The 24515-nt window shown below is 49.0% G+C and overlaps 1 protein-coding gene across 9 annotated transcripts in view; it reads left to right on the plus strand.

Moving 5' to 3' along the window:
* MAPT (microtubule associated protein tau) overlaps positions 1-24515 on the plus strand; it is a 94468-nt gene that overhangs the window by 14624 nt on the left and 55329 nt on the right. Inside the window, exon 1 of one of the 9 annotated variants that reach the window (XM_032429420.1) lies at positions 21389-21410. The exons of the other annotated variants lie outside the window; for them this stretch is intronic. The gene's annotated coding sequence lies outside the window, so the exon portion shown is untranslated. Of the gene's footprint in view, positions 1-21388; positions 21411-24515 lie in introns of those variants that run through there. 9 annotated transcript variants of the gene reach the window in all.

The following is a 24515-nucleotide window of genomic DNA, read 5'->3' on the forward strand; positions in this document are numbered from 1 at the left end:
CCAAGATCATACCTGGAGCCAAAATCAAGAGTCGGACGTTTAACTGACTGAGCCACCCAGGCACCTCCCACTTTATGATTTTAATACCCAGTCCTTTTATATCAAATACAGTTCTGGGGCACCTGGTTGACGCAGTTGGTGGAGCATGCAACTTTTTTTTTTTTGTAGTTTCAAGTTTTTATTTAAATTCCAGTTAGTTGGGGCGCCTGGGTAGCACAGTCAGTTGAGCATCAGACTCTTGGTTGTGTTCTGCTCAGGTTGTGTTCTGCTCAGATTGTGATCTCAGGGTCATGAGATCGAGCCCCATATCAGGCTCTGTGCTCAGCCAGGAGTCTGCTTGAAATTCTCTCTCTCCCTTTCCCCCTCCCCCACCCCCGTTCTCTCTCTCAAATAAATAAATAAAATCTTTAAAACAACAACAAAGAAAACAAATCCAATGCTATATTTTCTCTTAATGCTTTCATATAAAGACCTGAAGTGGGGAGAAGTATAGGTCAGCATTTGGAGTTTTGAGTGTTAAAAGTAGAAATGCGTGCATCTTTTGCCAGAATCTTTTCAAAAGCTAAGACTTTGTATTAGTTTAAGCCTTTAGATTCTCCTGAAAACTGGAACGCCACCATAAACCATGAGCCCTACTTCAAAGACAAAAGATTTTGATGAGCAGGATTGGGTCTGAGGCCTGGTCCCCAAGCTCATTCCAGGAGGAGTGATGAGCAGGTGAAGACAAACTGCTTAAGTCCCTGCCATCTCAGGAGAAACTCAGGCCCAGGGAAGGCTGTCAGAATTAGCAGATTAAACTCCTGGATGCCTGGTTAAATTTCAATTTCAGATAAACAACAATTTTTTTTTTTTTTAGTGTGTGATAGGCAGCAAAATGCCCCCCAAAGATATCAGCCCCTAATCCCCAGAAACTGTGAATATGACCTTATTTAGAAAAAGGATCTTTGCAGATGTCATTCACTGAAGCATCTTGAGATGAGATTACCCTGTATTATCTGGGCAGGTGATAAATGCAGTCACTTGTGTCCTTACAAGAGGGAGGCAGAGAGAGATTAGAAGACTGTGTGATTGATGACAGGGGGCACAGGTTGGAGTTACGTGGAGTGACGTGGAGTCCAGCAGCCACCAGAAGTTGGAAGAGGCAAACAAAGGATTTTCTTCTAGAACTTCCGGTGGGAGTGAGCGAGTCCTTGCCAACACCGTGATTTTGGCCCAGTGATCTGATTTTGGACTTCTGGCCTCCAGAACTATGACAAAATAAATATCTGTGGTTTTAAATCAGTTTGCAATTTGTTACAGTGCCCACGGGAAACTATCACTCTAAATATATCCCATGCAGTCTTTGGGACATACTTACACTAAAACAGTTGTTGTTTATCTGAAATTCAGATTTAACTGGGCGCCTTGTATTTTAACTGGCAACCCTGATTGCCAGGGCCAAAGAAAGGGGCTTTAGAAATTTGCAAGAAAGCTGATTGAGGCTGTCAGGAAGTAGACTTCCTTACACTAGGAGTCTTTGTAAGCACAGTTCCACTGAACCCATTTGAACTGCACCAGCTACCCTCTGGACAAAAGAGGGGGGCAATTAGACAGGTGTTAATGATTTATTCTTTCAACAGTCACTTGAGCACTTCCTATAAAACAGAAGCTCTGTGTAAGGGTGGAGGAGTTGGGCATTAACGGATCCCATCCATGAGAAACCCTGCGAGATAAATCACATGAAATATTGCCAATCACCGAGTTTAGGTGATTCCACATTTTTAATACCAGAGCTGCCCCCGGGGAATCTTGCGCCTTTCCACTGAGGGGTAGTGGGGCCCACGTAGGAGCTGGGTGGTCCCTGGACTCTCGGGCTTTTAAAGATGCTCACAGAATCCACGGTGTTAGCGCTTTCAGGGACCTTGGGTCATCCAGAACACGCAGGGAGTCCTGGGACACTCCAGGATTGCCCCAGAGGCTTTACCAAAATACCCATGCCTGGGAAAAGAGAGAGAAAAAGGTAGTTCACAGGAAAAAAAGCCAAAGTTTTCAGTGGGGACTGAAAAGATGCTCAAGCTTGCTGATTCTAAAAGACTGCTGATAAAGCACAGCGGGATGACACTGTTGGTGGCCCAGGTGGCAGAGATCCTTTCTATGCAAGCAAGGGCAATCTGTATGGGGATTCACTGGGGAGTCGTCTGTTACACAAAAGTCTGGAAATAATTGCTATGAAACTGGTTGACTAAAGTGGGGCCCCCCCAGAATGCACTGCTGTTGACATTCCCTCAGACACGCTAAGCGAGGAACAAGGGGGCTACCATGTGTTCCCACTTGTACAAAAAGAGGGAGAATGCCTGTGAATGAGGCCGTGTATATGGAGCCCATCTTTACCTGAAGGAAAGATGAAAATCAGGTTTTGATGGTAGCCTCTGGGAGAGAGAAATCATAGGTGCGGGCAGGACATGTCATTGTCACTCTGTACTCTACTATTGATTTTTTAATCATGTGTATATGTTTTTAATTAAAAAAAATTTTTTTTAAACAATTTACTTATTTGAGAGAGAGAGGCAGAGGGAGAAGCAGGCTCCCTGCTCAGCAGGGAGCCCAATCTGGGGTTCAATCCCAGGGCCCTGGAATCATGACCTGAGCCGAAGGCAGACGCTTAACCCACTGAGCCACCCAGGTGCCCCCATATGTATATGTTTTTAAAGCTAAATTCATATATATACTTAGGCCCCAGCTCTCTTCAGAAGGATGAAAACATCTGGAAGAAGGGTTCTTTCAAAGGCCCCTGAGGCAAAGCTGGCAGGCATGACACCCCTGGTGGAGAAGTTCTGAGGTGGCTTCACCCTCTCATTTCAGAGAGGCGGAAGCTCTGTAACCAGGTCTTTGTGGGCTAGCCTGGGCACTTCACTGCCTTAGACAGAAGGACTTCCCAGATGAGTTGTAGGAATACAGCTTACCAGGAGCATGCGTACACAGTGTGTGTGTGTGTGTGTGTGTGTGTGTGTGTGTGTGTGTGTGTGTGTGAAGCATATATAAAGTGTAATTGAATACAGAGAGCACCTTCTGGAGTATTCCCTTGGAAGTAGGGGGGAGGGGGCAGGAGGACAAGGGGAGGTGGACTCCTGTGTTCTTTAAGTACCCAAGCCTTGTTGTTGTTTGTGACAACCCAAACTAGCCCCACGAGCCACCACCGTGGTCCCCGGAGTGCCTGGTAGCCTGCATTCCAAGTGAGACCCCCATGGATGAGTTCCTTGGGGAGGGGGGAGACCGGACGATGCGCCACTTGACCATCTTCATGCCCAATCCTTTTATATCAGAAACAACTTCAACGCTATTTTCTCTCTCAGTGTTTCCACACAAATGACCTCATTTCATTCCCCCACTGCAGGCTAGGGGGCACTTCCTGTTTGGAAGGGGAGAAAAACGGAAGCTGCTGGAAGTTCTCGCACCTCAGGGGTGGGGACGAGGCAGTGGTGACTTTTCTGCCAGCAGCCCTCGAGGCCCGGGCCTGTGTCCCGGCCTGGCCCCGCTGCCTGTCTCTTCTGGAGTAACTTCCGTGAGCAACTGCATCCCCTGCTCCAAGGCGTGTCTGGAGTTTCTCCAGAACCCCCCACGTTCCTTGAAGGACATAGAACGTGGCCCCAAGACCCTGTTCTCTGGGGACACTTTCCACACCCAGAGACGCAAAAAGGCACTTCTAGTCTCTTTCAGATACAACACAGCAGTCCTCAGAGACGTTCCAGCCAGTCCTCCGAGGGCCTCATTTCAGTTTTAATTACCGTGTTGTCCCATTGGCGCTCTCCAGGGAGGCTGACAGCCACAGCCGTGGCTAGAATGTAACTTTCCTGCCCCCCAGGCCGGAGCATCTCCCACTGTTTGTTGGCTCAGTCTGCTTGGCCTGTAGGACCCTGAACTCCCAGAACCTTGAAGGTGGAAGAACCCTCAGAGGCCACCTGGTCCCACCAACTAGCCACTGCCCAGACCTCCTCTGCTGCCTTCCTGACCGAGTCACCAGCGTTCCCTCAGGATGGTGGCTCACAGCCTCTGTCAGCCATTTGACGGGGGGACTGGGATGGAGGAGAATGAAGGGGCCAGCAGAGAAAGGTGAAAGTGTTGGGAGCGGCCCCCAAATGTGTGACATCCTTAAAATGAATCACCACTTTCCCTTTCCTGCTTTTTTTTCCTCCTCGAGGGACTCTCCTTTCTCTCACACCTCCCCTGCTCTCTGAGGTTATACTGAGAAAAATCAGCAGAGGTGCCAGTGCAAGGTGTTAAGGCCCACAAGTTTGGCATTTTAACAGATGCCAGAGCCACTTGAGCAATGAGGTAACAGCCCAGAGAGGTAAAGTGACCTCCCCAGAGTCACACAGCAAGTTCATGGCAAAGCTAAGCTAGCACAGGTCTCCTTCCTCCTCTTGTACATCCTGTCCCAGGCCTCGCATTGCCTCCCTGCAATGGCTGGGGTGCTGGAGGGGGACTCTCAGACCCACCTGGCCAGTCGAGGGATTTTCATTAAAGCAGCCAGGCTGAATTGGCTTCACTCCTTTTGAAAGAAGAAGCATACACCCTGCTTAAAAACGCCTGCTAATTTTCCTAGAGCATGTCCACAATTCCTGGAGGATGCCTGGGTGTCCCTAGTGGAATAGCTTTCCCCTCGGGTGTGCTTAAATACAGAAGCAACATTTGTTGCTGGAAAATATCCATTAGGTTAATGAGGTTTTTCTTGCCCACAGAGATGAAGCACGTCCCAGCCATGGACACGTTGCGGTGTGAGCAAGAACTGCACAACCCACAACCCGTTCTGCCCACCCATGTGGTGAGCCCCGGGAGAGCGTGGAGTGGGCTCATTCATATTTCCGTCCACTTTGGCCATTTCCTCCATTGCTGTCTCCTGGAGCCACCTCCCTTTCATTTCCGAAGTCTGCCTCCCCCAAACCCCACATTAGCACAAAAGCTGCTATGGGGGCTCCTGGAAGGTCAGCCCTCCTTGCACCTGCCTGGTCTATTCTTAGTGGCTCAAAAAATTTCCCCAAGTGTTGTTTGAATCATTTATGGTTACCATGTCTTACTCAAGAAACAGATATGAGACGTAGTTTACCCACCTCTTCCCGCTCTCCTGAATTATTGGATGAGAAGTGGTGGCAAGGGTCCACGCCTGGGAGGAGGGCAGGCCAGGGTTGACTCCAGGCTGCCCTCTCCTAGCTGTGTGACCTTGGGTAAGTCGTTTGACCTCTCTGAGCCTGATCCCACATCTGAAAAATGGGGAATAATAGCACCTCCCTTTCAGGGCTGTGGCTAAGGAGTGGCAGTGATTCATATAAAGGGCAGAGCACAGCAAGTGACTAGCCCTTAGTTATATTCCTGAACCACCACCATGACACCCTGCAAACATGCCCCTGTGTGATTAAGCTTTTAGAGGCCAGGTTGTGGAACTGAAGATGGGTTACAGAGGGACTCTCACTTTCTACCGTCTGCACTTGCATTTTTTCCCAAATCCAATAGGTCTGTATTTCTTTTGTGTGTGTGTGTGGCTAAAAGCTTATTATTATATTAGTAACACGTGAGTAGATTCTCATTATCAAAAATTCCAACAGCAGCATGAATTACTTTTATAATCAGAAAAAAATACAGATATCATTCTGAAAAAACTCATCTGCATAATCCCATTTTCCACCCTTCCGGCGTTTTTGAGTCTTTGCGGGCCCTCAGCTGCCAGGGACACTAACCACTCCTGCCGTGCCTGTTGCCACCTCACCCCCCTGGCCACGCCCCCTCGCTCTGGCCACGCCCCCTCCACCTGGGCAAGCTGTTGGATTGTTTCCACTCCCATCCAGCGTGCCGGGTCTCGCCAGGAACTGGAGGAAAGGGCTGCCCCCACCCCCGCCCTCTTCCCAGTGCACCCTCACCCCTGCCGAGGCGGGAGCCCCTACCCTGCGGAGGACCCTGGAGGTTTCCTCAGACCCCGTGCCGACAGCCCTGCTCAGGTTAGTTCCTGTGGCCACGCCCACAAATGAGCTTGTGGGAACCTGTGGGCTCCTAACCAGAGCTGACTACTTACTCCACCTTGCTGACGTTTCTTTCCTTCCCTTCCCCGCTGCTGGACTCTAGTGGAGGTCGGTGGGCTCACAGCTCAGAAGGGTTCACGGGGGGCTCAAGATGGGCCTGGCAGCTCAAAGCTACTAATGTCTGAGACATGAGCTCTGTTGCTAGGCCTTTGTGGGCTAGCCTGGGCACCTGGCTGCCACAGGGAAACTTCCAGGTGAGCTGTAGGTGGAGAATGCAAGTACTGGAAGTGTTTTTCCTGGGCTCTGTATGCACCTGTAATTCACTGTGCAGTGCACATGCTTTATATAGATCGGAGGCCTCAGGTCCCTTTTGTGTTTTTGCTTTTGTTTGTTTCGGGAGATGGAGTGGGCTTTCCCCCAAGTCCTCTGCTCTCTTCCTATTGACCAGCTGCCTGGCTGGAGTTGACAGTAACAACAAAACAAAAATGGTAATGGCTAACGTGTTAGCCTGGTTCAGCTCATCTTCCTGATTCATCTCATTTCATCACTACATTACCCCATTGAATTTGCAATTCTATCCATCTTTTCACCTGGGGAAACTGAGACTCAGGGTGGCTAGGTAACCTTCCTACAGTCCCTTAGCCCTTAGGGGCCACACTCAGCAGTGCAGCAGTCCCCTCCTCATCCTTGGCCTGGAAGACACTCCAGCCTGAGCATCACTGCCTCGAGGGGCCTCCTTTCCCCAAGCTGTGGACTTCCTGCCTGGCTCTTCAACACCGTGCCTGATTGCAGGGGCTCAGCTCTGCCCCTTGACCCATCTCTGTCCTTCAGTGACACCAGACTGGAACGTTCTGGCGAGGTATGGGGTGGCTGCCCAGGCCCTGCCACCTGCAAACGCCTCTTAGTGCCTCGGAATCCACAGACACACCCTCCCTTCCGCAGTCACCCACTAACCCACAGGGGACACATCTGAAGTCCTGAGACAGCGGGGCGGGGGGGTGGTGGTGCTCTGCAGGCTCCAGAGGCAGGGCCTGGGAGTGCTAGCAGCAGAGCTGAGCAGTTACAGTGACAGCTGACTGGAGACAAGGAGCCTTCAGCCAGTCTGCCCCTCATTTGCCTGGCACATTGTGGGTACTTAATAATAATTAAATTCATAATGAACATCAAAAAGCCCAGCAAGTGGTAAATGCATGCATCTTTGCACAATTGTTCTACTGCATGATGAACAAGCCATTAATGGTTAATAAGCGATAACTGTGAATATGGGAAAATCTGATTGCAAAGTTTACTCTTTCCTCCCCTCCCCAGACTTTTAAAACATAGGATCATTTCCCTTACGTTGTCCTTGTAGCAGGATTTACAGTGAAAAGAACTGGGACAAGAACCTTTCTCTGCTCCTCCCTGTAGACATGGGCACACATTTGGAGTGTGTCTCAGTCCATGAGAACCGGCGCGGAACAGGCAGTGGGAAGTTTTCTCCTCCGACACAGGCCATCGGTATCCCTTGCAGGAAAATCCTCTTCTCCGAATACCCTGGCAGCCATTTCGGGAGTGTGTCCTATGAGACAAACTGGGTCAGAGCATGGAGACTGCTTAATTCTTGATGCTCACCAGCCGCTGAGTGTGCAGGACACCGCAGCCCCTCCTTCCTTAACAGCCCGTTCTGGGCAGCCTTCCCTGGAGAAAGCACAGTGCCTGGCCTGGGGTCACGGGGCTTGGAGGGAAATCTGAAGGGGTTCGTGATTGCTTAGGTAAGTGGGTGACAACAGATTGCTTGGTACTCTCAGGGACAAGGTGCAAAGAGCCCAAACAAGAAGCATGTCACTTAATGTCCACACAGGAGTGGCACTGGGGAAACCCCAGCCAATGGTGGCTTCTTGTGGAAGCGTGGACCCAGCTCTGGCCAGATCATTCCAACTTCTCAAGATAAACCAGAGACTGTACTTCAGAGGCGCCTGGCTGGCTCAGTCTGTAGAGCATGGGGCTTTTGATCTCGGGGTTGGGAGTTTGAGCTCCACATTGGGTGTGGAGATTACTTAAAAATAAAATCTTAAAAAAAAAAGATCCATTCTCTTAGCAACTTAAAAAAAGAAAGAAATTGTACTTTGATTAAATGTCCCTATTTTCAAGTATGGGTTACTAATTTAGAAGCTTTAAAACTCTGTCATATAACTCACAGGCTGTTTGTCTGGTTTAAACTCTATCTGGAAGAATTCAAGCTAGACAGCAGGAAGGTGGGGGCTTTGAGACCTTGGGGGAAGGGCGTATGGTCCTGGTCCTGCCCCTGCTGGCTTGGAATCGGGGTGACAACCAGGAGTCGCTTATAGAAAATCATCCCAGTGGAGTGACAGCACGGTTACTGCAAAGCGCTGGGGCAGGGAGCTGTTCACCTCTGTGGCTGAGGCCCACTCTTTGTCAGCTTTGGGCTATTCTGGTGCCATCCTGCTGGAAGTAAAGAGCAGGGACTGAGGAGTCCCCTTAGGGAGGCTCAAAGCACCTAAGCCCGTGACCCTCGCAAATGATTTTTGACTGACATACACTCTGAATCCTCTCTCTGGTCTATATCATCGCTGACTCTGGGCAACTCTGTGCCCCTCTTTCTGAAGGCCTCATATGTTGCTCTTTGAGGGTTCCATTCATCTGATACTTGTTGGTTGCCATCTTTTAACTAGGAGTATTTTATCAAAATTCCCAGCCAAGTTGTCTAAACAAGTTATACCTTAAAGTGTGAAAAGATTCAGCATGTCCAATTGAATGCCTGCTGTGTGCTTGGGAACCACTCAATCCTGGTCCTTGGGAAGCTGAGTCTAGCTAGGGAGGAAACACACACAGTGGTTTTATAAGTCAGTTTTATAGGTGCAATGAAGGTGTTATGTTATTATGTTGAGGCATCTTGACATTCTTTTTTTTTTTTAAGATTTATTTATTTATTTTAGAGAGAGTGTGCATGAGTGTGGGGAAGGGGCAGAGGGAGGGGAAGAGAGAGAATCCTCCAGCAGACTCCTGGCTGAGTGCAGAGCCTGACAGAGGGCTAGATCTCACGACCCTGAGATCATGGCCTGAGCCGAAATCAAGAATCTTGATGTTCTCTTTAAAGAGAGGATGCCTAGAACAGGTGTTACCCGAAGCCTTCTCTCCAGCATTGGTTGTCCTCTCCCATGACTCAGGGATTTTCACTGAGAATAGGATGGGTACGTGGCCCAGAGATGAGGCTGAGGTTGGGACTGGATCCCCACTAGGAACATCAGGCTAGGCCAAGACAGGTCCCCAGAGCCATCAGGAAACAGTGGCCCCTCAACGGCTAGTGTAGCCCAGAAGCCCCAGAAGCGTTCACTCTTGAGACTCAGGGAGGGGCGGCCTGGATGTGGTCCAACCATCCCAGGTTTGCTTGTGGGTGCCAAGGGAGTGTCCCGAGCCAGCCCGCCCCCAGGGCTCCGCCGTAGCTCTGGTTTCCTCCCATAAAAGGGAATCTAAGTCTCTCTCATTAAAGTCTCTCTCACCTCTGCAGCACATAAGGACACTGCAGCTGTTCATGGACTCAGCCACTATGCCACTGTGTGGGACCTTGACCTACCCACTACAGTCTTTAGAAACATATCCCCTTCTTGAAGGGTACAAACCCGTGGGGAAGGAGAACTCAGCCATCACTTCTGGGAAACAACTTCTCCCACAGTTTCTCGGACATGGCAGTGAGGTTTCATGCACATAATCTAGAACCAAATGCCTTGGTTCAAATCCCAGTCCTACCATGTCCTAGCTGTGTGAACGTGGGCAGGGTGCTCAACCTCTCTGTGCCTGAGTTTCCTCATTTGTAAAATTGGTGTAGAAATCATAATACCCACCTCATAGGGTTGGGAAGAGAATGAAATGAACTAAAAGAGGTTTGCATGCAGCACGTGATTGCTGAGTGTTTGCATTTAAAAGACACAATCCTTAAGTACATTCTCTGGATTTCACAAGCTCTCTTTTTGCATTTCACAACTAAGCCCCATCTCCCTTGTAATCCAGCCAGAGTTCTGCTTCACAAGTGTGAGACAGGCCCATGTCCATCTGCAGAAAGAGGAGAGAGAGCAGCCCCTAGCCCACTGTAGTGACACTGGGACGTAGCCTCCTCCTCTCTGCCCCACCAGGTGCTCAAAGTCTGGAATCTCCAAAGCCCATTCAAATGTGAGTGTAGGGTTTAAGTCACCTGTAACTCTGAAGGCTCCTTTGTTCAGTTCATCCTCACTTAGCAGGGTCATGGGGAGTGGAGGAGGGCATATCAACTCCCAAATACCGGAGAGTGGTGGGCTGCCTTCCCAGCCTCCTCCACTCTGCCTGTTCATCCATCGCTTCCCATTCGAAGGCAAAAAGAAAAAAGAAAAAAGAAAAACCAGTGCCCAGAGCAGGGGGAGAAAGGCCCCAAACTCCATGATTTCACAGACCTGGCTCTTCTCCTAGGGTCACTGTGATGTCATGCCTGCCCTCCCTGGCCCTGCAGCCCCTGGGGCCGTCCCACTCTTAAGCAGGTGTGTGCCCACCACCTCCCTGCAGCCCCCATCCAGCCCATCTCTGCCAATAGGGTCTGCTCCTGCCCGTTTGGAATCAGGGTGACAACCAGGAGTCACTTATGGAAAATCATCCCAATGAAGTGACAGGACGTCCCCTACAAAGCGCTGAGGTGGGAAACTGCCTTCATCTCTGTGGCCGAGGTCAGCTCTCTGACAACCGGCTCTGCACAGAGAAGCAGCTTCAAGAGGCCTCCCTGTTTCCTTAGGTAATGTTGCTGCCCTTCCCTGGGCAACGCTGGGGGCTGGCACTCAATACCACACCTGACTTCCCCCGCCTCCTGCATCTTGCATCTTCCTAACTGCTTAGAATTTGGAGCTGAATCAGATCAAGACTTGCCTGTAAAGCAGGGAGGTCTGCAGATACCAGCACAAGCCGTGGGCAGGTTGTCCTAAGAAAACTTGCCATATTGTATGTGGGTGAATTTAGTTTTGACTCCTACACGCCCAGTTAGTGCCTTTCATCCCATGATCCCTTGCTTTTCCTTCTCTTTCCTTGTCGCTTGTGTTGGACATGAGATAGGAAGGCAGAAATACATGTTTGTGGATTTGTTTACTGGTGCAGTGACCATTTCTCGAGTGCCTGCAGGGGGCCAGAATGAGAAGCCCTGAGAGGCAGGGTTTCTCCACCCCTTCGTTTCCACTGTCAGAGGTGATTTGGGACTGGTCCTCCCCACTAGGGCCACACCTCCCTCTGTCTGTGCCCCCGTTCAGTGATGTTAGGTCTGCTCCCATACAATGCCAGTGGCAGGAAATGTTTGGGAAAATTTCCAGGAAGCAGTTTGGCAGGCTGTATAGAGAAGCTTAAAAATATTGCTCTCCAGGGGCGTCTGGCTGGCTCGGTCGGTGGAACATGGGCCGCTTAATCTCAGGGTCGTGAGTTCAAGCCCCATGTTGGGCATGGAGCCTATTCAAATATATATATCTCAAAGATATATATATCTCCCCCCCCCGTCAATCCTTTAATTTCCAAGTTTAGACTCTTTGTCTATTCATGATATCTGCCTCCCGTCCCTGGTAAAAGGTGAACACTGTTCAGAAGCTCTTCTGATGTGGGCTCACTCCAAATTCACTATATATATATAGCTATCCTTTGACCCAGAGTTTCACTTTTGGAATCTGTCCTAAGGAAATAATTAGAAACATGAACAGGATGTATTTAGTAAGAAGTTCACCCAAGTGTTGTTAATAAGAAATCTCAGAAGCAGGCTATGTGTCTGGCCTCAGGGAAATGGTTACGTAGAATGGCAGGTAGTCATTAGAAATTGTCTATGGGAATTTAAATGACTTGAGAAAACCCTTCGGATATAATAGAAGAGCATGGTACAAATTGTATGTCTAGTATAATCTTGACTATGTTTAAAAATGTATATGAAGATCCAAAAAGGACATGCATGTATGGACTGGCTGGCTCAGTCCAGTAGAGCATGCAACTTCTGACCCCAGGGTCATGAGTTCAAGCCCCACATCGAGTGCGGAGCCGACTTAAAATTAAAAATTAAAAAAAAAAAAGGACATGTATGAAAATATTAATAGTGATGTCTCCAGTGGTAGGATTATAGGTAAGTACTTCTTCTGAGCGCTCTTAGGAAGGCTGGAAATATAACCAAAGGGATTTGTCGATTTCATTTGTTTTCTGTTGTGGAAAAAATGTCCCTTAAATGTTGCAGGGGAGTGGGTGGTGGTATCGGGATTTGGTAGTCTTAGGAGGAAGGAAGCAAATGTCCATCCCCGGGGTGGGGAGGGTCAAGAGTTGCTGTGCTAGGCTGACCCGAATGGCAAGTGCTCATTCAGCACCGTTCTGTTCCGGCTGGAGCGCGCTCTGTGCACCTCTCCCTGCAGCTTTCCTGGGCAGCTCTGTGACCTCTCCCTGCAGCTTTCCTGGGCATCACAGCTAAGGCCAAGCCCTGCTCTACTCCATGCCCAGAATTCCATCCCTCCACCTCTCCCACCATTCAGCAGGCTTCCCTAGCTTTTACTTTTCCCCTTCCCCTATTTCTGTCCTCTCCTCCTCTCCTGACTCCTTCCTCAATGTCACCATTTAGGAGGTTTAAATGATTCCTCTCTTTAAAACAAGACAAACGCCCCCTTCGGTCAACCATCCTAGCTCACTCCTCATCCCCAGCCAGATTGTTTCCTAAAGCATCCTTGACAATCTTGCCACCTCCTTGTTCTCCCAGCGTGCCCGCCCTCCTCAGCTGAAACCAGGCTGTACTCTGCATTCTTAGAGAAGTCTCTGCGCCTGACCACCAAGGGAACGCCCACGGCGGGGCGGGGGGGGGGGGGAGCGGAGTGCAGTGCATACGCCCCACAAGGCTTTGGCTCTGTCCCTGTAGAATATTTTATGTCATTGTTGAACACTAAAGGAGAAGTAAGATGGTCTCAGGTATTCAGAGGACAGACATGATTTTGCTTCATCTCAGGACAGCCTTTAGAGGTGGGGTTATATCCCCATGTTACAAACAAGTAAACTGAGGCTCAGAACGGTTAAGTCACTTGCCCAAAATCACACAGCCAATAAATTGCAGAATCAGAATTTTAACCCAGATCTTTCATCTTCAAAGTCTGTGTTCTTTCCACTACCCCCCCCCATCAATCCTTTACTTTGTCTATTCATGATATATGCCTCCTGTCCCTGGTAAAAGGTGAACACTGTTCAAAGCTCTTCCGATGTGGGCTCACTCCAAATTCACTTGATTTTGCTTTGTCACGCCTGCCCGGTTCCCCTGCCGGAAGACCGGGAACTAGGTCATGGCTCAGCAGGGACCACACACTCTGGCTGCTGTGAGGGCCAGCCTCTGGTTTCAGGCCTGGGCAAGGGCCAGACCCCAGTGGAGCACCACCCTCTGCGGGCCCTGCTCAGGTTTCTCAAACCTGGCCCTGACAAGTTATCATGAGCCTTCACATCACTGAATTTTACATTCTAGAACTCACTGTCACCATAGCTGATGTGTGAGGTGGTGTTTAAAGAAAGGAGCATTGAGCATTAGCAGAGAAATTGGTGGTCTGGGGAGAAACTACTCTGCATTCTCTTGCAGACCTGTGATGCATGCACCTGGTGGATTGTTGAAGGGGTTTGCTCGCTCATCACAAGCAACTTTACAGAACAGGGGTATAAGCCACCAGGTACCTGTCACTTCACTGTCCCCCCCTTTCTGTGACAGAATTATCTTCAGAAATGATCATGAGATGATCATAATGATAGCCAGAAAAGAAACAGAAATAATAAAATGTTTCTCTTATTGAATGCTACACATATAATTATGCCACAATGTAAAAAAAAAAGTAATTATTACAGTACAAAACAGGAAAAAAGCTCAACTTCTTATTCGTTTTTATATCCACTGAATTTTGATCATTGGTTGCAGCCCGATATAATGATAATTTATGTAAATCACTGTTACCTTACTAATAAGTGAACTTTAATAAAAGTGAGACATCTGCAGAAGTTGCCTGTAATTTAGCAATCACTAAATCATACCATGCTTGTACCACTTTATTGCTTAATTTTTTTGTTTTAAACACCGTACCTCAACAATTTATTTTATTTTTAAAGATTTTGTTTATTTATTTGACAGAGAGAGAGCATGAGTAGGGGAGTGGCAGGCAGAGGGAGAGGGAGAAGCAGGCTCCTCACTGAGCGGGAGCCCGACACGGGGCTCGATTCCACGACCCCGGGATCATGACCTGAGCCGAAGGCAGATGCTTAACTGACTGAGCCACCCAGGCGCCCCAAGGTTTCCTGATTTCTGATAGTGACCTGATCTCAAGCCCACTTCCCACTGAGTGCGGAGCCCGACGTGGGGCTCAATCTCACAACCTGGAGATCACGACCTGAGCCGAAACCAAGAGTTGGTCGCTCAATGTACCACACCACCCAGGTGCCCCTTAAAATATTTTCTGATGGAACTTTTGCTCTGTTATATTTACTGCCTTAAAAAAAAAAAACAGTAGTAGATAAACAAGAGCATGTTAGGTTTGAGAAGGTTGAAGCGAGCAATTGGTTTGAACTAAATTCTCACAGGTTTTTCTTAGGAATGATCTCTCCAGCCATTTGCCATCAGTTGACTCTGAATTCAAAGAAAGAGCCTTCCATTTGTTGTTTATACTTTGCTTTATTGATTTGTTTCTTTAAATTATGATCATTAGTGGTCACTGGGACATTTAAAAGGGATGTGTTGGATCTAAATGATGCATGAGTTCTTCTTTTCAGAGAGTAGTTTATACTGTGGGTTTTAATTTAACTTAAAAAACAAAACAAAACACTTTTCTTGGACAGTTGCCCAAATGATCCCATCAGCCATTCAGCTGAGACTCTGCCTCCTGCTGGTGCCTCAGTCCCTAGACTTTTGCTTGCTGACAGCCACTGGTCTGGAGACTGGTCGGCACGTGGGCGGGCATGGACTCGAACGCATGACCGGGCTGATGTAAAGTCATCAGTTCTCTGGAAAATGAAAGCCTGCTTTCTGAGACTGTGTGCAGCCAAAGGAGTTCTCTGCTCCGGGAGGCTAATTTCTTGTCTTCCTTTGCTATTGACCAGCTGTGTCTTTGGGCAACTTGCTTAGCTTCTCAGTTGCCTCATCTGCAGAGGATCATAACCTTCTTACCAGACAGAAGGTGGACCCTGAGCCCAAGATTTTTTCGTGTTTTTCTCCTCTTAGAAGGACCTCTGATCCTACAAGCTGTTTAACAACCCTGGGTTAATAATTGGGAAAAGCAAAGGGAACACTTCTGTTTAGATAAGTATGCGTGTTTTTGTCCTCTGGCTGGAAGCGTGACTGGAAGGAACTGCCAAGTTACAGACCTCTCTGGGCAAGGTTGCCGTGTCCAGGAGCCCAACACTGGCATTTGACGATCGCCTGTGGTGGGGTGTGCTGAGAACTGTCCCTCCACAGAGGCCTTTCCATTGCCTCAGAAACTCTGGGCATCCCCTCCTGGGTGTTGTAAGGCTGCCTCTTCCTCAGCCCCCACCCCATCTGTTCCCCTCTCCTTCCCTTCCCCCGCCCTCCTTCCTCTTGCAAGGCTTTAGCTGCTGCTACCTTTTCAGATGAGCAAGTCCTGGCCAGGGCCTCTTCGCGGCTGCATTATGGAACCTGTCACTGCTTCTGGTCCAAGGATCACCCTGCCGAGGCGGCCAGAGGTGGGCACACAGCCAGGGCCAGTTTACTTACCCCCTCGGAACTCACAGGCGGTGCAGGAATTTGGACTCTGCACGAATTAGCGGCTCCACCACCAGCCCCGGAGCCAAACCTGCAGGACGCAGGCTCTTCATTCTTTGTTCATTTCCAGCAAACAGGACTGTCGAAGAGCTTGTGGGCTGCTCTGGCTCCTCGGGGGACTGTTCTCCCGACCTTGGCTCAGGGCCTTTTTAGCTGGCGCCTGGCCTTAACTCTCTCTGATCTGGGCTTCTCTAAAATGTCTTGTCTCTCAACCATCACCCTCTTGACCAGTGACGCCCCTTTGCCTGAAGATGACCCCTTTGCCTGATAATGACCCTGTCACCACCCTCTCCGGCCTAGAGGAAGGACTTTGTTGCTCCAAGCCTGCCCTCACTTCGAGTCTTAGCCCCAGGTCAGCTAGAGCTTTATCCAGCCTTCTCTACCCACATCTCCTTTCTGCTGCTGCCATCTTTGTCTCTTGCACCTGTTCCCGTACTTAGCTCACAGAATCACAGACTCGTGGGGCACAAGCCAATCTGCCTTCTCTCTTCTGACCTGGGTCTTAGACTGTATTTATCTCTTTGACTTCCGTCCCAGATCTGAGAGAGCAGGGAGCCCGTCTTCCATCCCTTTTGTCCAGCCTGGAGCCCGTGCACGTGGTAGGCGGCATTCTGAGAATGGAGTTGACCGTGGGGCCACTTTGCTCCGAAACTATCCCTGTGTCATCCAGTATTTGTGTATGTTTCTCCCTGGCCAGGCTGAAAACCCTGACGGGCAGGAACCACATCTGCTCTTTTCTGGGTCTCTGGTGGGGGTGGTACATGCCTGCCTCATAATCTGCTCACCACCCTCATCCCTGAGGTTACCCCAGCTGCTCAGCCAGGGCTGGGCCAGTGGGGTTGCTCTGTCCTGTTTATATCATCCTCTCCCTGCCTGGCCTACTCTGCTGCCCGTAGGTATCCTGGGGTCACCTTCAGTAATGGAACATATACATGCCCATGCATGTACACACACACACACATACACACACACAGCCCCTAAGTACCGCATCAGGCATCTGTACACAGTACAGAGCTGACAGGCCTGAATCAGCCCTCAAGCCTCCCTCCATGGTGTGGTGATTGGCGAGCCTCTCACTTAGGAGCCCGCTTCTCTCTCCGTCTGTTAATAATAAATGCTTCCTACAACCTCAACGTGGCTGCTTTGATTTAAAAGTGATCTTAACTGAAGAGACTAATGGGTGGTCCTGAATTTGTGCCTTTCAAGCACAAAGCATTGCTTCTTAATTAATGGGATCCTATCCTTTGATTGGGAAAGGCCCTCCCCCCATCCCATCATTAGCTACCCACATCTGGACAGCTCCCAAAGCAGACTCCTGCTTTGAGGTAAGCCCAGGTGTGTTCCCTGAACACCCAGGAGGCTTCGAGAGCCACATGTGCCATCTGAGCACACAGAGCATGTGGGCCTGGGGTTGTGAAGCAGCGTGAGAAGTGCAGAGGGGTGACTCCCACTCCATTTCTTCCCACCCGGGAGAGGAGGGCTCTTCCATCCACTTCGCCATTCAAAGTGGAAAAGGAGCCTCCCTCTCCCACAAGTGCCCGCTCCTATTTGCTTCTGTAACTAACTACTACAAACTTAGTGCCTTAAGTCAACACCAATGTTTATCTGAAAGTTCTGGAGCTCAGAAGTCTGACACGGGTCTCACTGGGTTAACATCAAGGTGTCGACAGGGCGGCACTCCTTTCTGGAGGGTCTGGGGGAGAATCTGCTTTCCTGCCTTTTTCCAGCTCCTGGAGCTGTCTGCATCCCTTGGCTCATGGCCCCACTGATCTTCAAAACCAGTGTTGACCAGCTGAGTCTTTCTCAGGTCACATCACTCTGATACCAACTCTCCTACCTCCATCTTCCATGTCAAAGGACCCTTGTGATTATGTTGGGCCCACCCGGATAATCTAGGATCAGCACTCTATTTTAAACTCAGCTGGTCAACAACCTTAATTCCATCTGCAATCTTACTTCCCTTTTGCCATGTGAAGTAACAGATTCGTAGGTTCTGGGGATTAGGATATTGAACATCTCTGAGAGGCCATTATTCTGTCTCTCACATTAACTAAATGCAAATGCATAGTTTTACTTAAAAGAAGATTTAATAATTAAACTTTTCAAACCGGAACTAGAAGGAGTGTGATAAGTATCTAAATTAGGATACAAAGAATCTGAATCATATTTGATAATACCTTTGGTCACATTGCACTTTTTTTTTTTTTTTAACCAGGTTTTCCTAAATAAGATGAGTTCCTTTTGCATCCTGTTAGGGCATCTTATCTCATTTTGTATTTTTTCACCTAAAATAAGCCTTTAATCACTGGCTTGGGGTGTTTAGACACTCTTGGTCCCTTGGATATTCCTTATAAGTCAACATTTCACGGCTCCCTGGAAAATGCTGTCCAAACAATAAGCCACAAGAACGAAAAAGGAAGTACAGAGTGCTGTAATTGTAAATGGTCTTCTTCGTGGTTTCTAATTACTCTGCTCTTTCTCTTGAACTGAGGAATTGAAGGGTGACAGGTTCTTAACAGATAATCATGTGATGTGACTTCATCCTGAGCCCCCGGGGACCCAGTGACAGAGCACGCACATCTATTCCCAAAATGTCCCTGGGGCCGCATGCGAGAAGAGCCTTGGATTTCATGCATGGCCTGCAGTGGGGACAGTTTTTCTTGACATGTTCTCTCTGAGCATGTTTCAGATTCTCGTGTCCTTATTTTTCTTCAGTAAAAAGTGATCTGTCCTCTCAGTGAACTCACTTTCTCATGTTTTTCTCCATCATTGGTGTAGTCTGAAGGAATCAGATGATTTCTCTCCTCCCTGATAGGAAGCACAGATTGAGTATTGTGATGGGGACTCAGAGAGAACAGTGAGTTGTAAAATCTATGAAATGGGCAAAGACAGCCTGTATACTACAAGTTTCTGTATTTATGGCAAAGATGTTGTGGTATTTTCTAAGTAAACGGAACTGCATTTGACCTGCAGTACCAAATGCATGGATTTGATGTTATGGAAAACAATGAATTTTCTGCCTTACTTGGGGTATCTTCAGTGAAATGTCCCCCTGACTTAGGTTTGTATCCTAGCTTCAGCGCTGACCAGCTGTGTGACTTTGGGCAAGTTACTTCACCTCTCTGTGCCATAGAGGGGCTCTTTCTTTAAGGCCCATTCCAAGCTTGAGAACCCAGGATTATATGGATCCATCCTGGCCAAGCAGGGGCTCCCAGAAAAATACCTGGAGAAAAGCCTGTTTTGAGGGGAGGGGAAGAAGGAACAAAAACAGGAGAGACCTTGATGACAAAGATGACAAACTCAAGGTCATTCCTGGTTAGCCCAACACGCAGCCGACAGAGCAGTTATATATCTCATTTATTTTGTTCACTTGAGGTTTACAAAGGGGTGGGAGAGTTTGAGCTCCTTCTCTGATCACAGGGGAACATTCTCTCCAGTGAGGTGTCAGAGGTACATCTGTTACCCAGGGAGCTGGGGTGGCCCACATGAGAGAACAGGCTGGCTGTCAGATTTGAAACAGACCATGAGCTGTGAGCTTGGGAAGTGTTAGCAATTAATGTTGACCCATCTCCCCCTACATCCCACCAAAACCCATCTCCCTGCCCCACACACTCATTTGTTCACCAATTTACTGGGGGCCTTCCTCGTGCCAGGGTTGGGCCAGCTGCTGAAGCCACAATGGCGAAGAAGGTGGCATGGCCCTCCCATCCTCAGGGCATTAACAATCCAGCACAAGCACCAGGTAACCAGAGAACCACAGCACCGTGCAACAAGTGTTCATCAGGGCACACATAAGGGCTTTGGCAGAGCCAGGAAGGGCTGCTTAAAAGTGCTTCTAGGAGTGCTTTGATAAAGCCTGGAGCTTGAGTAGAAGTTAGCCAGACAGAGGGGCGGGGAAGTGGAGGAGAGGGCTTTCCTGGCAGGGAGACCAGCACGTGCCAAGGCCCGGATGTGAGAGAGAGTTTAGTAGTTTGGGCAGCACCCATCATTTGACCAGGTGCGGTGAGTGGCTCTCAGTTCACACGCTTTCATTCATCCATTTGTGAAGGTATATTGAGCACCTACCTACCCCATACCAAGCAACACACTAAGAACTGAATTGTTTCCAGTGGTTTAAAAAAACAAATGCAGGGGCTCCTGGGTGGCTCAGTGGGTTAGGCGTCTGCCTTTGGCTGAGGTAATGATCTTGGGGTCCTGGGATTGAGCCTTGCGTCGGGCTCTGCTCAGCAGGAAGTCTGCATCTCCCTTTTCCCTCCCCCAGCTCATGCACTCTCATTCTCTCTCTCACAAAAATAAATAAATAAATCTTAAAAAAGAGAGAAAAATTTAATTTTGAGCCTCTCTTGTGATGTTTTGAAAACATCATTATTAATATAATTCGCATGCCATAAAATTCATCTATTTAAAGTTACAGTTCAGTGGTTTATAGTATTCCTTTATGATTTTGATTCTGATGGTGATTCTGGAGACACTGCGAAGACCCAGAAGCAGCTCAGATCACAGACAGGGATGACCGCATCGGGTCACACTTCTTTCCTGCTCTCCTGCTTGATGACTGATGGGTGTGCAGAGTCTCCCCTTGGCTTCCACCCCCCAGGGTATAGGGCTTTCTCATTCTCCAAGTAGAATTTAATTTCCTATTATGTTTCCAAGTGTTTTGTACGTCTTCCTTGCCAACTTTTTCTCTTTTAGATGGAAATTGAGTCATTCTCTCTTCTTCCTTCCTGAACTATAATTTCTGTTTCTGAACATAAATATTGTCCACGCCTTTCTGCTGGATAATGGACATTTTGTGTCTGGGCTTTTTCTGAAATATGTTCTTGGAGCCTAGAACCTAAATGTGTGCCCCGGCTTTGATTTCCTGTCTCTCCCTGATCCGAATTTCTGATGGGTCAATTTTAATTGATCCATGTATTTGTATACCTGGATTGGATCTGGTTCCAAATTTATGTTTAAATTCTTACTTTCAAGATAATTTCTTCATTCCGTATAATTATCCATTTTCTCCAGCTCCAGCTGGATACTCCACGTTGTCAAGCATAATGATTTTATCCAAATCAGAGGGGCATGACCCGGGGTTCCATGCTGGGTAATATTTGCATTTCCTTATTCTAATTTTAACGAAACATCTTATTGATAAATATTGAAACTATTTTGCCAGTCTCAGGAGATGCAGCAAAATTGTCTGGTTTCCCCTTTATCTAAAGAGCTTTTATTTTTCTATTCTGACCTAGCCATGGGATCTTACAGGACACACTTCATTTTGGAAGTGACATTTTCTAGGGCTCGTAAGGCTGTAGCTTCGGCTCTGTGGGGCTCCTCACATCCCTGCTTCTCTAAATTCCTTTTGGAACAAGGTGGATATAAATGCATGAACAGTGACAGCTCTCTAGAGTGTAGACACATCAACGCTCACACGTCACTGGATCTTAGAGAATCACACTTGCGATAGGCAAGGGTTTGTGACATCAGAGTCCCACGCCCAGGTATCCGTGGCTTTCTTGTTAAATGTGTAACTTTCAGTGAGCAAACCCAACCCCTTGGTCTCATTATCTTCCTCCCGGAATATTAACCTTTCTCATCCAGGGGTCCCCGCTGGCTCCACAGGCCTCCACCCCTGTCCGGTACGTCTGGTGGTGCTCCTACGGCCTCAGGTAAGAACCCCACCTGCACATTGTCACCCTAAGTGGCCTCTGTCTCTGTGATTGATCACGGAGGGGTCCTGATGCCTAGAGTCAATGTTAAGTGTCTTGGCAACCTGTCCCTCCGGCCTTGCCAGTGGCTGAGGGCACTTTATGACACGTGAATCAGAGGAGAAGGACACTGTGGGAAAAGTCCTTGACTCTTACAAGGGTGTTTTGCATTGCCGCAACGGGACTGTATTTATTGCTTTTTATCAGATTATAAACATAATATATATTTATAAAACAACATAATAAAACAAAAACGTAGACACCAACAAGAGAAAGTCTCCCTAATTCCACTTCCCTTCCCAGAGAAAACCTCTGTTCAGCCTTCAGGACTTTTTGTCTGCCCTATCATATATATGTTATTTTTTCGTTTACAAAAATTCTGTACAACCACGTTTCTAAAGCTGCTTTTTTCACTTAGTAGATGCAGGATGGCCCTCTCTCCATGCCAGTGTGCTCCTTTCTCCCCCATCCCTCTTACAAAGGAGTCAGCTTCACGCAGGGTGCCCCAGGACACGATTTTGGCCCTGTCTCCAGGCATCACGGGACCAGGGGATGATCTCACTGGGTACACCATCTGCCCTGCCTGGCTGGAGGCTGCACTGGGAGGGCCAAGGGGGCACCACGTGTCATTAGATCCAAAGTGGGGTGGGGCTCTGTGCCCTGAGAAGCTGTTTGGTCTGAAAAATACAAACAGGACGCAGGAAGGTTTGGCCAAATGATGGGTGATAGGGTTGTCATGATAATAACCACAGGTGACACCTACAGAGTGTTTTCTGGGAGCCAGTGACGGTTCTAAGCACCTGACGTATATTAACTCATTTAAGCTCCACATTTGACGGACAGAGCAGTGGAGGCTCTGAGAGGTTGTGTGACTCACCCAAGGTCACCCAGCTACTAAGTGGCAGCCTGGCCTGATGCCCACTGTGCTGTACTGTTGTTAACACGGGCCCCGATACCGTGTCGGGGCACCTTTGTCAAAGGAGGGATTCAGGGATGGTGTGCCTGGGCTGCTGTGGCATTTCTTATGTGTGTTGGAAGGACACTGTTTATTTTCCGTCCTTCTGAGACAATGCTGAGTTCAGGCCGCTCATTACTGAGGGACAGCTGCTAATTAGCGGCAGGCTCCCGCCACTCTCCTCTCCCCTGCGTCTTCCAGAGATGTCCTCAGATTCAAAAAATAGAAATGAAAACATCTTAAACACGACCGCTTTCCTTCTTCATTCTCCTCTTCCCTCTGTGTCTTCCCCATTGTTCCCATCTAATGAAATGTCATGGCAAAAGGAGCCCATTTCTGGTCATTCCTGTGGCTTTGGCAACTCCGGCCTCCCTCGCAGCTTCAGGGCTGCTCCCAGCAAGCTGAGACTTTGGGGCCACGGTTCGTCCCTCCCCAGTCACCTGCCACATCCTCTCCGTGCCTGCACTGGGAGGAATGTGGAGCTCAGACTCCTTAGTTCTGCTTTTGGCATTTACCTTCTCTCCACCATTTCTGAGACCTCCCCAGAAGGACCCCCTCATTTCCCCTCTTCTCCCCGGGCTGACTCAATGCTGCCTCTCACATCTTTGTGCCATTACTCCCCCTCCTTCGGAGTAGAGGCACAGACCAAGGCCCTCAGATTGGCCCCTTATCTTATCCCTTCATGGTAAGCCTCCTCTTCCCCACCTTCAGATACCTTCTCCTTGCTCATATCTCCCCTGTGTTGACAACAGTCCCTTACATCAGTCTAGAACACGGCAGTTCACTAAAGTGCTCTCTCTCACGTGCATGTTTTCAGTGACCCCCACAGTCACCCTGTGAGACATGTGTCCTCATGGCCCTGTTACAAATGAGGAATCCGTGGTACAGAGAGGGCAAGTGACTGGCCCAGTATAGAGCAGCTAGTGGTCCCCACTGAGCCTCAAACCCAGGGCTTTAACTCACACCAGGTGTCTTTTCCACCCAAATCCATGGAGAGATCTGAGCCGAGAACAAGGGTCCTTCAGGAAGGTGTGGAGCTGATGCCTGCCCCTCAGAAGCCGAGAGTCCAGGCATTCATTCAACTGACAAGGCTGGACTTGATGCATGTCACAAAGGAGTTGGGGTGGGGGCGCCTGGGTGGCTCAGTAGTTAAGCTGCTGCGTTCGGCTCAGGTCATGATCCCGGGGTCCTGGGATCGAGCCCCGTGTTGGGCCCTGTGTCAAGCTCCATGCTCAGCAGGGAGTCTGCTTCTCCCTCTCCCTCTCCCCCTCCCTCTCCCCCTCCCTCCATTCATGCTCTCTCTCTCTCTCTCACTCTCTCTCTCTCAAACAAATAAATAAAATCTTAAAAAAAAAAAAAAGCAAAGGAGTTGTGGTTGAGCAGCCTCTTGGTGCACCTGTGGGGGTAGACACAAAGATGGCCTCTCCAGATCTGGAGACCCCGCTTCACAGGAGAGCCCCGGGGGCAGAGGGGTGAGGAAAGTGAAGCAAGGGATCCTCCAGGCTCACCTCTGGGCCTAGGATGGAGGGGGCAGGATGGAGGGTGCCTCCCAGACCCTGCTGTGAGGGTGAGGCCTGGCAGTGTTCTCAAAGTGCCTTGAGAAAGGGATACCTGAGTGCCATCCATCAGTCCCAGGAATGGCTAATGGAGGAGCAGGTGCTTCTCAGAACCCATAATGCTCTTTGGCAAGTAGCCCAAGGGTGCCTCTGAGAGGCTTCCCAGCTCCCGAGGCATTGCTGAGGCAAGAGCCTGATGGAGGAGGCCCATTCATCAGCTATGGCTCTGTCTCTGTCTTCCTGTCCGAGACCCCGCTCAGCCCTGCCCACAGTCAGTTCCCATGCACACTCCAGGCGACTTCCCATTCCTTAGCTGAGCTTTCCAGCAAATCACCACACACCAGACTCTGTCCCCAGCTCTGCCACTACTTCTAGGTCCCCTGGAGGTCCCCCAGCCTCTCTGTGTCTCGGTTTCCCCAGCTGCAAAATGGAGCTGAGATGACGTGCATTAGGGCTTTGGAGTGGAGCTTCATGATTCCTTGATAGAGGTCTCCACCCAGTGTCAAACCCACCCAGTGAAGGCTAAGATTGCAGACTCAGCCACACGCATCCCCC

The sequence above is a fragment of the Phoca vitulina genome, unplaced genomic scaffold, assembly GCF_004348235.1.
Source record: "Phoca vitulina isolate PV1807 unplaced genomic scaffold, GSC_HSeal_1.0 scaffold41, whole genome shotgun sequence".
NCBI lineage: Eukaryota > Metazoa > Chordata > Mammalia > Carnivora > Phocidae > Phoca > Phoca vitulina.